General features: G+C 43.1%; 1 non-coding gene across 1 annotated transcript; it reads right to left on the bottom strand.

Annotated features, from left to right (window-relative positions):
* Positions 1–9,016: 9,016 nt before the first annotated feature.
* On the bottom strand, positions 9,017–9,089 carry TRNAG-CCC (transfer RNA glycine (anticodon CCC)). The gene has a single exon. It is a non-coding gene; the product is annotated as a tRNA-Gly (tRNA).
* Positions 9,090–9,514: the final 425 nt, after the last annotated feature.

Raw genomic sequence — 9,514 nt, 5'->3', positions numbered from 1 at the left:
AAGATTCCCTGGAGAAGGAAATGGCAATCCACTCCAGTATTCTTGCCAGGGAAATCGAATGAACAGAGGAGCCTGGCAGGCTATAGTCCATGGGGTCGCAAAAAGGCAAGAGTTGGAACACGATTTAGTAACTAAACAACAACTGCTTTTCTATTTCAAATGCATTGCAGTGGAGAACCTAGTTATACATCTTTTTGTACCCTATACATGTGCCATTCTCCTGCACATGAATTTCTAGGGGAAAAATAGATGAGTTTCTAATTCTGACAGATGTTGAAAACTGTCCATCAAGAGATTATACCAATCAACACTCCCACCGACAGCACATGCCTTTTCCCCTAGGGTCTCGTCAGTATTAGGTTTTGCCAATCTTTTTGTCCTTTACCAAGTTGCTTTATTTAAAAAGGATCTCAGTGTTGGTTTTGTTTTTTTTTTTAATTTTTAAAATTGAAGTATAGTTGATCTACAATGTCGCGCCAATCTCTGTTGTATAGCAAAGTGACAGTTACACACGTATAGACCTTCTTTTTAAAAAATATTCTTTTCCATTGCGGTTTATCACCGCAAGGATGTTGAATATAGCTCCCTGTGCTATGCAGTAGAACCTTGCTGTTTGCGCATGCTACATGTAATAGTTTACATCTGTTAATGCCACGCACCCTGTCCTTCCCTCTCCTACCCCCTCCCCCTTGGCAACTACAAGTCTGTTCTCTGTGTCTGGGGGTCTGTTTCTGTTTTATGGATAAGTCCATTTGTGTTACATTTTAGGTTCCACATATAAGTGATGTCGTGAGGCATTGGTCTCTCGGTCTTCACTTAGTGTGATGATCTGTGATCGCACTGTCTGTCGTCTCAGTCGGCATTTATTTTACTTCAAGTCATGTCTCATATGTCTACGTATATTTTCTATTTTTTCTTCATCTTTTTAAAAATTGAAGTATAGTTGGTTTACAGTGCTGTGCCGATCTCTGCTGTACAGCAAAGTGGCTCAGTTATACATATATAAACATTTTTTAATATTCTTTTCCATTATGGTTTATCCTAGGAGATTGGATATAGTTCCCTGTGCTATACCACGGGATCTTGTTTATCCATTCTAAATGCAATATTGATAATTCGCATCTACCAACCCCAAACTACCAGCCTATCTCTTTTCCTCCCCTTCTCTCCTGGCAACCCCAAGTCTGATCTCTATGTCTGTGATTCTGTTTCTGTTTTGTGGACAGGTTTATTTGTGCCATATTTTAGATTCCACATCGAAGTGATATCAGACGGATTTGTCTTTCTGTGTCTGACTTAGTTTGATCATCTCTAGTTGCGTCCAATTTGCTGTAATCGTCTCATATTTTTAAGAGCCATTTTTATTTCCTTTGATAGATGCTATTTGTTCATATTCTCTGTGCACTTTTCCCACCGTGGGACTACTCCTTTCCTGACTCATTTATGAGAAATCTAGATTTTCTGTGACTTATGACGGGGTTACATCCCAATAAACCCATCATAAATTGAAAATATTGTAAGTCAAAATTGCATTTAATATACCTAACCTAACAAACATCATAGCTTAAATTAGCCTACCTTAAAAGTGCTCAGAATACCTGCATTCGCCTATAGTTGAGCAGAATTATCTAACACAAAGCCTTTTTTTTTGGCTGCACTGCACAGCCTGCAGGATCTTAGTTCCCTGACCAAGGATCAAACCCGTGCCTCTTGCGGGGAAAGCTTGGAGTCCTAACCACTGGAACACCAGGGAATTCCCACAAAGCCTATTTCATAATAAAGCGTTGAATTTGTTGTTGTAGTTGTCTAGTCGCTAAGTCATGTCCGACTCTTTTGTGACCGCATGGACTGCAGCCTGTCAGGCTCTTCTTTTCCTAAGATTTCCCAGGCAAGAATACTGGAGTGGTTGCCGTTTCCTTCTCCAGGGCATCTTCCTGGCTCAGAGACTGGACCTGCATTTCCTGCATTGGCAGGCAGGTGCTTAACTGCGGGGCCACCAGGGAAGCCCTAAGCGTTGAATATCTCATGTAATTTGTTGAATACTGTACGGAGAGTAGAAAACAGACTGGTTGTCTGGGGGCAGAATGGTTGTATCAGTAGTTTACCTTCAAGATCATGGGGACTGTGGCCACTGCCCCACCCAGCATCACCGGAAAGGGTCAAACTCCATATTACTAGCCCGGGAAACAAGCAAAATTCAAAATACAATTTCTACTTAATGAATGCACATCGCTTTCACATCATCTTAAAGCCAAGAAAATTGTAAGTTGGACCATGGTAAGTCAGGAATATTTGCACAATATTAGGCACGTTTAGCCCTTCATGTGTCATACCATATGTATTTTTCCTATTTTATTGGTGTGAATTCTGGATTGGTCAAATTTAGACATTAACTATTAACTCCTAGTTATGAAAGATAAAATTTTATATTTCTAACCTCATCACCCGTTTCCCAACTTCCCTGTAATTTCCATGGTTAGAACTCACACTGCCACATTTAAGACTCTTACAAACACCAGCTCCTGACCAGCGAGTTTCTTGGGTAATACCAGAATGATCTAATCACATGTGGTAAGGCTGCTGAAAACGAATCAGAAATGACCAAGAAAACTATGTGAAATGCAGATTTTCCTCCACCACCATCAGTGAAACCTTTGCCCTGAGTAGGTACTGTGCTGAAAGAAAGGCCATCCTTTTGAAAGTCCAGCTCCTGTTTTAGGGTGTGTTTTTCACACTTTTGTAATTACAATTCAGAATAAGCAATGTATTCACGTTTCATTGCAGGGGGTCCAGGTTTTAAACGCCTTTTTAAATGTCTTTTTAAAATGCCTGTCCAAATCCACTTAATGAATTTTGAGGCCTTAGCAGATCCAATGCCTCCCTTCTACAACAAATATATATTTATAATGTTTTCTGTACAAGGACTTCCCTGGTGGTTCAGTGGCTAAGACTTCATGCTCCTCATTGCAAGGGGTCCAGGTTCGATCCCTGATCAGGGAACTAGATCCCACAAGCTGCAACTGAAAAAAGATCCCACATGCTGAGAGGAAGATCAAAGATCTTGCATGCCAAAACTAAGACTTGGTGCAGCCAAATAAATAAATAAAATTTTTTTTAATGGAGAAAAAATTCTGTACAATGTCTAAATTTGTTTTATCCAACTTGAGTGAGGTATAATTTACATAGCAATTGCAATGAAATTCGCCCACTTGAAGTGCATGGTTTGATGAGTTTTGACAATTGCGTACCAGCCCAATCAAGGCAGAGAACATTTCCTTCACTCTAGAAAGTTCTTTCTTTCTCTTTGCAGTTCTTTCTCTCGCTATCCACCACCTACCTGCCCCACCCACTTTGGGTAAATGCTTTTCTGATCTTTTTATTACCATAGATTTGTGTTCTATTTTGGGATATTTTTTGGGCAGGGAGAAGCCGTGTGGATCTTAATTCCCCAACCAGAGATTGAATCCAGGTCCTCAGCAGTGAAAGCCAGGGAATTCCCTAAATTAGTGTTTAAAGAAATATTTTTATATGCTCTTTTTACTATCCTGAAATGAAATTTTTGGATAATATAACCTACCCACGCAAAAAACTTTTTTAGAATAAAGATATCCTTATTGTAACATAAAGGCAGATTAAGAGGAAGGTGATCTGTAGTGCAATGCTGAAAGAGTCAGGCCTGATTAAGCTTCTAAAGATAACGATGCGGTTGTGTGTGTGCTTAGTTGCTCGGGCGTGTCCGATTCTTTGCGACCCCATGGACTGTAGCCCACCAGGCTCCTCGGCCCATGGGGATTCTCCAGGTAAGAACACCGGAGTGGGTTGCCATGCCCTCCTCCAGGGGATCTTCCTAACCCAGGGATTGAACTGGGGTCTCCCGCACTGGAGGTGGATTCTTTACCATCTGAGCCACTAAGGAAGCCCAAGAATACTGGAGTGGGTAACCTATCCCTTCTCCAGGGGATCTTCTTGACCCAGGAATTGAACTGGGATCTCCTGCATTGCAGGCAGATTCTTTACCAGCTGAGCTACCAGCGAAGCCCAATGATGCAGTTAGGGATCAGCATTAGGGGCAGAATTCTCAGGAATGCTGTCGGAATGAAGACAGACACAGGTGCACTCTGTTTGCCATTTAAAGAACTCAACAGTACATCCACATTGCTGCAAATGGCATTATTTCACTCTTTTTTTAATGACTAAGTTGTAATCCATTGTATAAAACCATAATGGAAAAGAATACGAAAAAGACTGAAAAAAAAATATGTGTAGGTATAACTGAATCACTTTGCTGTATAGCAGCAATTAACAACATAGTAAATCAACTATACTTCAGTTTTAAAAGAGAGAGGAAAATGAAATTAAAACAAACAAGCAAACAAAAGCAACAACAATAAACAAAACAGTGAAGCAAGAACAAACTTCTGCTGTTTCGCTCGATCGTTGCATTCTTGGGAAATTTTTACTTTTGTTTATGAGTGAAATGGCACTCAGAGCTGGACTTGGGTATTTATAACAGGTTCTTTACCTCCATGAATATCTCATGGAATGTAGCATGGGACACCTCCTGGGACACTTAGCATCCTGATCCCCTCCCAGGAAGTGATTGTGGCACCCCCTAATCCCTAAAACACAAACCTGCCTCCAGTTTCCTAAATACCTTTGGGAGAGCAATGGCCGCTTGAGGAATGAGTTTCTATTGCCATTCCAAAAGCATTGCTTTAGAGAATGATCTGTCCCTCTCTCATACTTGGGGGCAGGGTGGGGGGTGTCCTGGGTTCAAGTGTTGGGCTGCCTGCGCTTTATGGTAGGGGGAGGAGCAGGTGGAGGGTGTAAGCAGCTGGCTAACGTACCTGACACCTCTGATGTCTCTCCTTCCCATCCACCATCTGGCCCTGCCTTGCTCTTCCATTAGGCCCTGCCTGCAGGTTTGGGGCCAGGGTCCCCCTCACCGTCCCTGAGTCAACAGCTTCCCATACAAATTCTGTCTTTGGGAAATTTTTGATATTTCTATCCATTTGTACGATTTTCTTTTCCATTCCTTTGCTTTCCCACTGCGGGGGATTTCTCACCCTTTTATCCCTTTACAGGCACTTCCAGAAGGAGAATCTTTAGATGTCCCAAGGATGCGGGATGCAGAGCCTTTGAGCCAAATCCAGCCCACCACTGTGTTTTCTCTGATCCGGAGAGTGGGCCCCTGTGGTGTGGCCAACTTGAAAGTGGACACTTGAAACAGTCACACCAAGGACTTAAGCGCGCCATTCTTTATTAGCTGGGCTGCTTTAGCTACCTTTTTTATTAGTAACCCCTCCAGACCTCCATTTACTCAAAGGAAAGACTGAGGATGGTGATCATACTTGCTCAGAAAAGAGTTTACTCAGCAGGCCCGAGTTGCTCAAATCCTGCACATTCCCGAAAAGGATCTGTTGTTGCGAATGAGCCTTGGTTGACACCAGGGAACTGAGCTCCTTGAAGGTTCTGGTAAGAGTGTTTTGTACTCTTTAGAGTCTTTTTTTTTTTTTTTAAGAATCTTGAACTACACTGTACAGTTTATCTAGTTTGTTCAAGTGATGGAATTTGTGGTTTAACAGCTGCTTTCCTTCTAGGGCTTCAATAACTATGGCCAATCATTAGAGCATGTGAGTCTACATGCCTCCCACTCCCCCAGTAAAAACCCTGGAGTCCCAGGCTCAAGTGAGCATCCCAGGTATACATCACTGCACACGTGTTGCCACATATCACAGGTGGGACTCCATGCATCCGGTGTGACCTCACTGGGAGAGGACGCTTGGAATCTTGCACCCAGGTTCCTCTGGATTTCTTCTCATGCACCTTGGCTTCACATCCTTTCACTGTAACGAACTACAGCCCTGAGTACTACACGGCATAAGGACTATGGCCAATAATGTGGAATAACTTTGTATGGGGACAGATGGTTCTAGACTTACTGTGATCATTATTTCAGAATGTATTCACATGTCAAAGCACCATAAAGTATGCCTGCTGCTGTTGCTAAGTTGCTTCAGTCGTGTCCGACTCTGTGCAACCCCATAGACGGCAGCCCACCAGGCTGCCCCGTGCCTGGGATTCTCCAGGCAAGAACACTGGAGTGGGTTGCCATTTCCTTCTCCAATGCATGAAAGTGAGAAGTGAAAGTGAAGTTGCTAAGTTGTGTCTGACTCTTCATGACCCCATGGATTGCAGCCTACCAGGCTCCTCTGTCCATGGGATTTTCCAGGCAAGAGTACTGGAGTGGGGTGCCATCGCCTTCTCCAAGAGTATTCCTGAAACTAATGTAATATTGTATGTCTACTGCATTTCAAGAAAAATAAAGAAATTAAAATAGGATGAAAAAAACTGTGAATATTATCACTTCTGAGTCCTATGAGTCCTTCCAGTGAATCACCAAACTCAAGGATGGTCTGAGCGACCCCCAACGCAATACCTGAGATGCTTTGGGATATAGAAAAGAAAATGATTCCAAGAGACATTGTTGGTAGTCATTTGTTCTAGAATTCAAAAAAAAAATTATTGCAGTATAATTGATTCACAGTGTTATGTTGGTTTCAGGTACACAGCAGAGTGAACCAGCCGTATACACACATACATACACCCTTTCTCAGATTCCCCTCTCATAGAGACCATCACTGAGTACCAAGCAGAGTTCCCTGTGCTATAACAGCAGGTCCCCATTAGCTATCTACTCTACATACAGTAGTGTGTACACGTCAATCCCAGTCTTCCAATGTGTCCTTCCCGCCCCCGCTCCCTGATTTCAAGAGACTTTGAAGATAAGGACATTTACTCTCCCTTATAACCACAGGGGTGGTGGCAGGGCCACATCTGAGTTAGCGCAGTTTCATCAATGGCATCAGGAAGCATCTCAGACCATTTTTCTCTTCTCTTCTTCAGTATGTTGGCATCCATTTCTCAGCCAGATGTCTTGTTGTCTTAAGACAGCCTCCAGGGCTTCCTGTAGGTTTGCGCCTTCATTCAAGCTCTACAGAAAAAGGAAAAGAAACATGTTTATCAACACAAATACACACACACAACCACAGCATGCATACAATTAGATACAAATATATACAACATAAATGAATTATTATAATGCAAATATCAACCATGTCAAGAAACAGAATATTGCCTCACCCTCAAGACCTCCTCTTCATGACCCTCCCAATCACAGCTCTCCCCAACCCTACTGGAGTGGGTTGCCATTTACTTCTCCAGGGGATCTTCCTAACCCAGGGATCGAACCCAGGTCTCCTGCATTGCAGGCAGACGCTTTACCCTCTGAGCCACCAGGGAATACTACGCTGCCCTAGTCCTAAGGGGTATGTAAAGAAAAGTGGAGAGAATAGTACAACAAACTAATATCTATTACCTCTGTCCAGATTTAATGATTGCTAATAATTTTCCATATTTGCTTTGTCTGGATTTTTTTTCTGAACCATTTAAGAGTGAGTTGCAGACATAATGACTATTCATCCTAGTTTTAAATAGGAAGTAACAGGCCTCAAATGGAGTCACTTGTGCTAAGCCCCACGTCAACAAACCAAGACTTAATCACTAACTTAATTGCAGTTTTCATCTCCTCCAGAAATGCAGTCGTAACTGGTCAATCTGGAATCTCCTGGTCAGCACTGGTGAGGTAATCCACCTGATGGCCCCTTCCATACCTCAAAGAATGACAAGGTAATCTCTCTTTCCTGTCCCTGCCCACTTCTGCCTTTAAAAGCCTCCCATTTTGTTCAGCTCTTTAGAGCTCCTTTCTATTTGCCAGATAGGATGCTGCGCAATTCACAAATTGATGAATAAAACCAATTTGATTTTTAAATTTGCTCAGTTGAATTTTGTTTTGTTTTTTAACAATATTAAATACTTAAGCCCATATGCTAAGTTGCTTCAGTCATGTCCGACTCTGTGCGACCCTATGGACCATAGCCCACTAGTCTCTTCTGTCCGTGGGATTCTCCAGCCATAAAAACTAGGTTGCCATGCCCTCCTCCAGAGGATCTTTCCAACCCAGGAACTGAACCCACATCTCTTATGTCTCCTGCATTGGCAGGTGGGTTCTTACCACTAGTGCCACTTGGGCCTGTATCATTTAGCAATTGTTTAAAAATATTAATTATTTTTGGCTGTACTGGGTCTTCGTTGCTATGTGAAGGCTTCCTCTAGTTGCAGCGAGCGGGGTCTATCTCTGTTGGCAGTGCTCAGACTCCTCATTCGGTGGCTTCTCTCAATGTGGAGCATGGGCTCTAGGGCTCATAGTCTCAGTAGTCATGGCTCACGGGCTTAGTTGCTCCACGGCATGTGGAATCTTCCCGGACCAGGGATCGAACCCATGTCCCCTGCACTGGCAGGAAGATTCTTAACCACTGGACCACCAGGGAAGTCCACCTTTTAACAATTTTAACAATCATGTCCTTCTCCTGCTCAACCTCACTACCATTACCCCACCTAAATCCACAGTACTTTCTATTCGGCCCATCTCAGATTTCCCTACTAATCTCAAAGTTATGTTTTCTCTCTCCTCTACCCTTTCTCCCTCCCTCCCTCCCTCCCTCCCTCCTTTCCTTCCTTCCCTTCTTCTCCTTTCTTTTTCATTTCTTCAAATCTGGGGTGAATCAAGACCACACATGGGTGACTTCTCCGGTGGTCCAGTGGTTAAGAATCCTCCTTTCTGACATGGGTTTACTCTGTGGTCCTGGAACTAAGATCCCACGTGTGGAGGGGCACCTAAGCCATGTGCGAGACGAGAGAGAAGCCACGCACAGAAAGGAAAGATCCTGCATGCTGCAACTACGACCTGATGCAGACTAATAAACAAATAAAGAGACTCACACCTGGCGTCTGATTGGCCCTTTCAGTTTCCCAGGTATATGTACTCTTCTCTTCTATGATATTGACTTTTTAAAAGAAGCATATATTTGGCTGTGCCAGATCTTAGTTGTAGCACTGAAATCTTCCGTCTTCATTGCGGCATTCAGGATCTTTAGCTGTGGCATGTGGAATCTAGTTGCCTGACCAGGGATCGAACCAGGGCCCTCTGCATTGGGAGTGCAGAGTCCTAGGTATTGGACCACCAGGCAAGTTGCTATGATACTGTCATTTTGAAGCAACCCAGTGGTTGTTCTTTACAATGTCCCACATTCTGGATTTGTCTGATGACTTCTTCATGGGGTCATTGCATTTGTCTTCCTTGTTTTGAATACTTGAAGCATTTTGTATTCCTTATCTCATTCAGTTCTTGTAGTACAGGAAATAGTTTTCATTCTTAATCATTTTACAGATGAGGAAACAAAAGTCAGAGAGATTAGGTAGCTTGTCCACGTCCCGGGGCTAGTATGCGGTGAAGCCTGGACTTGAACCCAGGTCTTTCTCTTTCAAAAGCTTAGTCCAACAGTCCACAGCCCTGTCCCCACCCAAGCAGGGGCATTAAGAAACAGGAGTGTGACCATTGCCTGTGCCACTTAAGTAGAGCTTTCCTACAGGTCTCAGCTGACTTTGGTTTTTT

The sequence above is a fragment of the Ovis aries genome, chromosome 14 (assembly GCF_016772045.2).
Source record: "Ovis aries strain OAR_USU_Benz2616 breed Rambouillet chromosome 14, ARS-UI_Ramb_v3.0, whole genome shotgun sequence".
Taxonomy (NCBI): Eukaryota; Metazoa; Chordata; class Mammalia; order Artiodactyla; family Bovidae; genus Ovis; species Ovis aries.
Note: the sequence above shows the minus strand (reverse complement) of the source record. Positions and strands in the feature narration are given on the sequence as shown.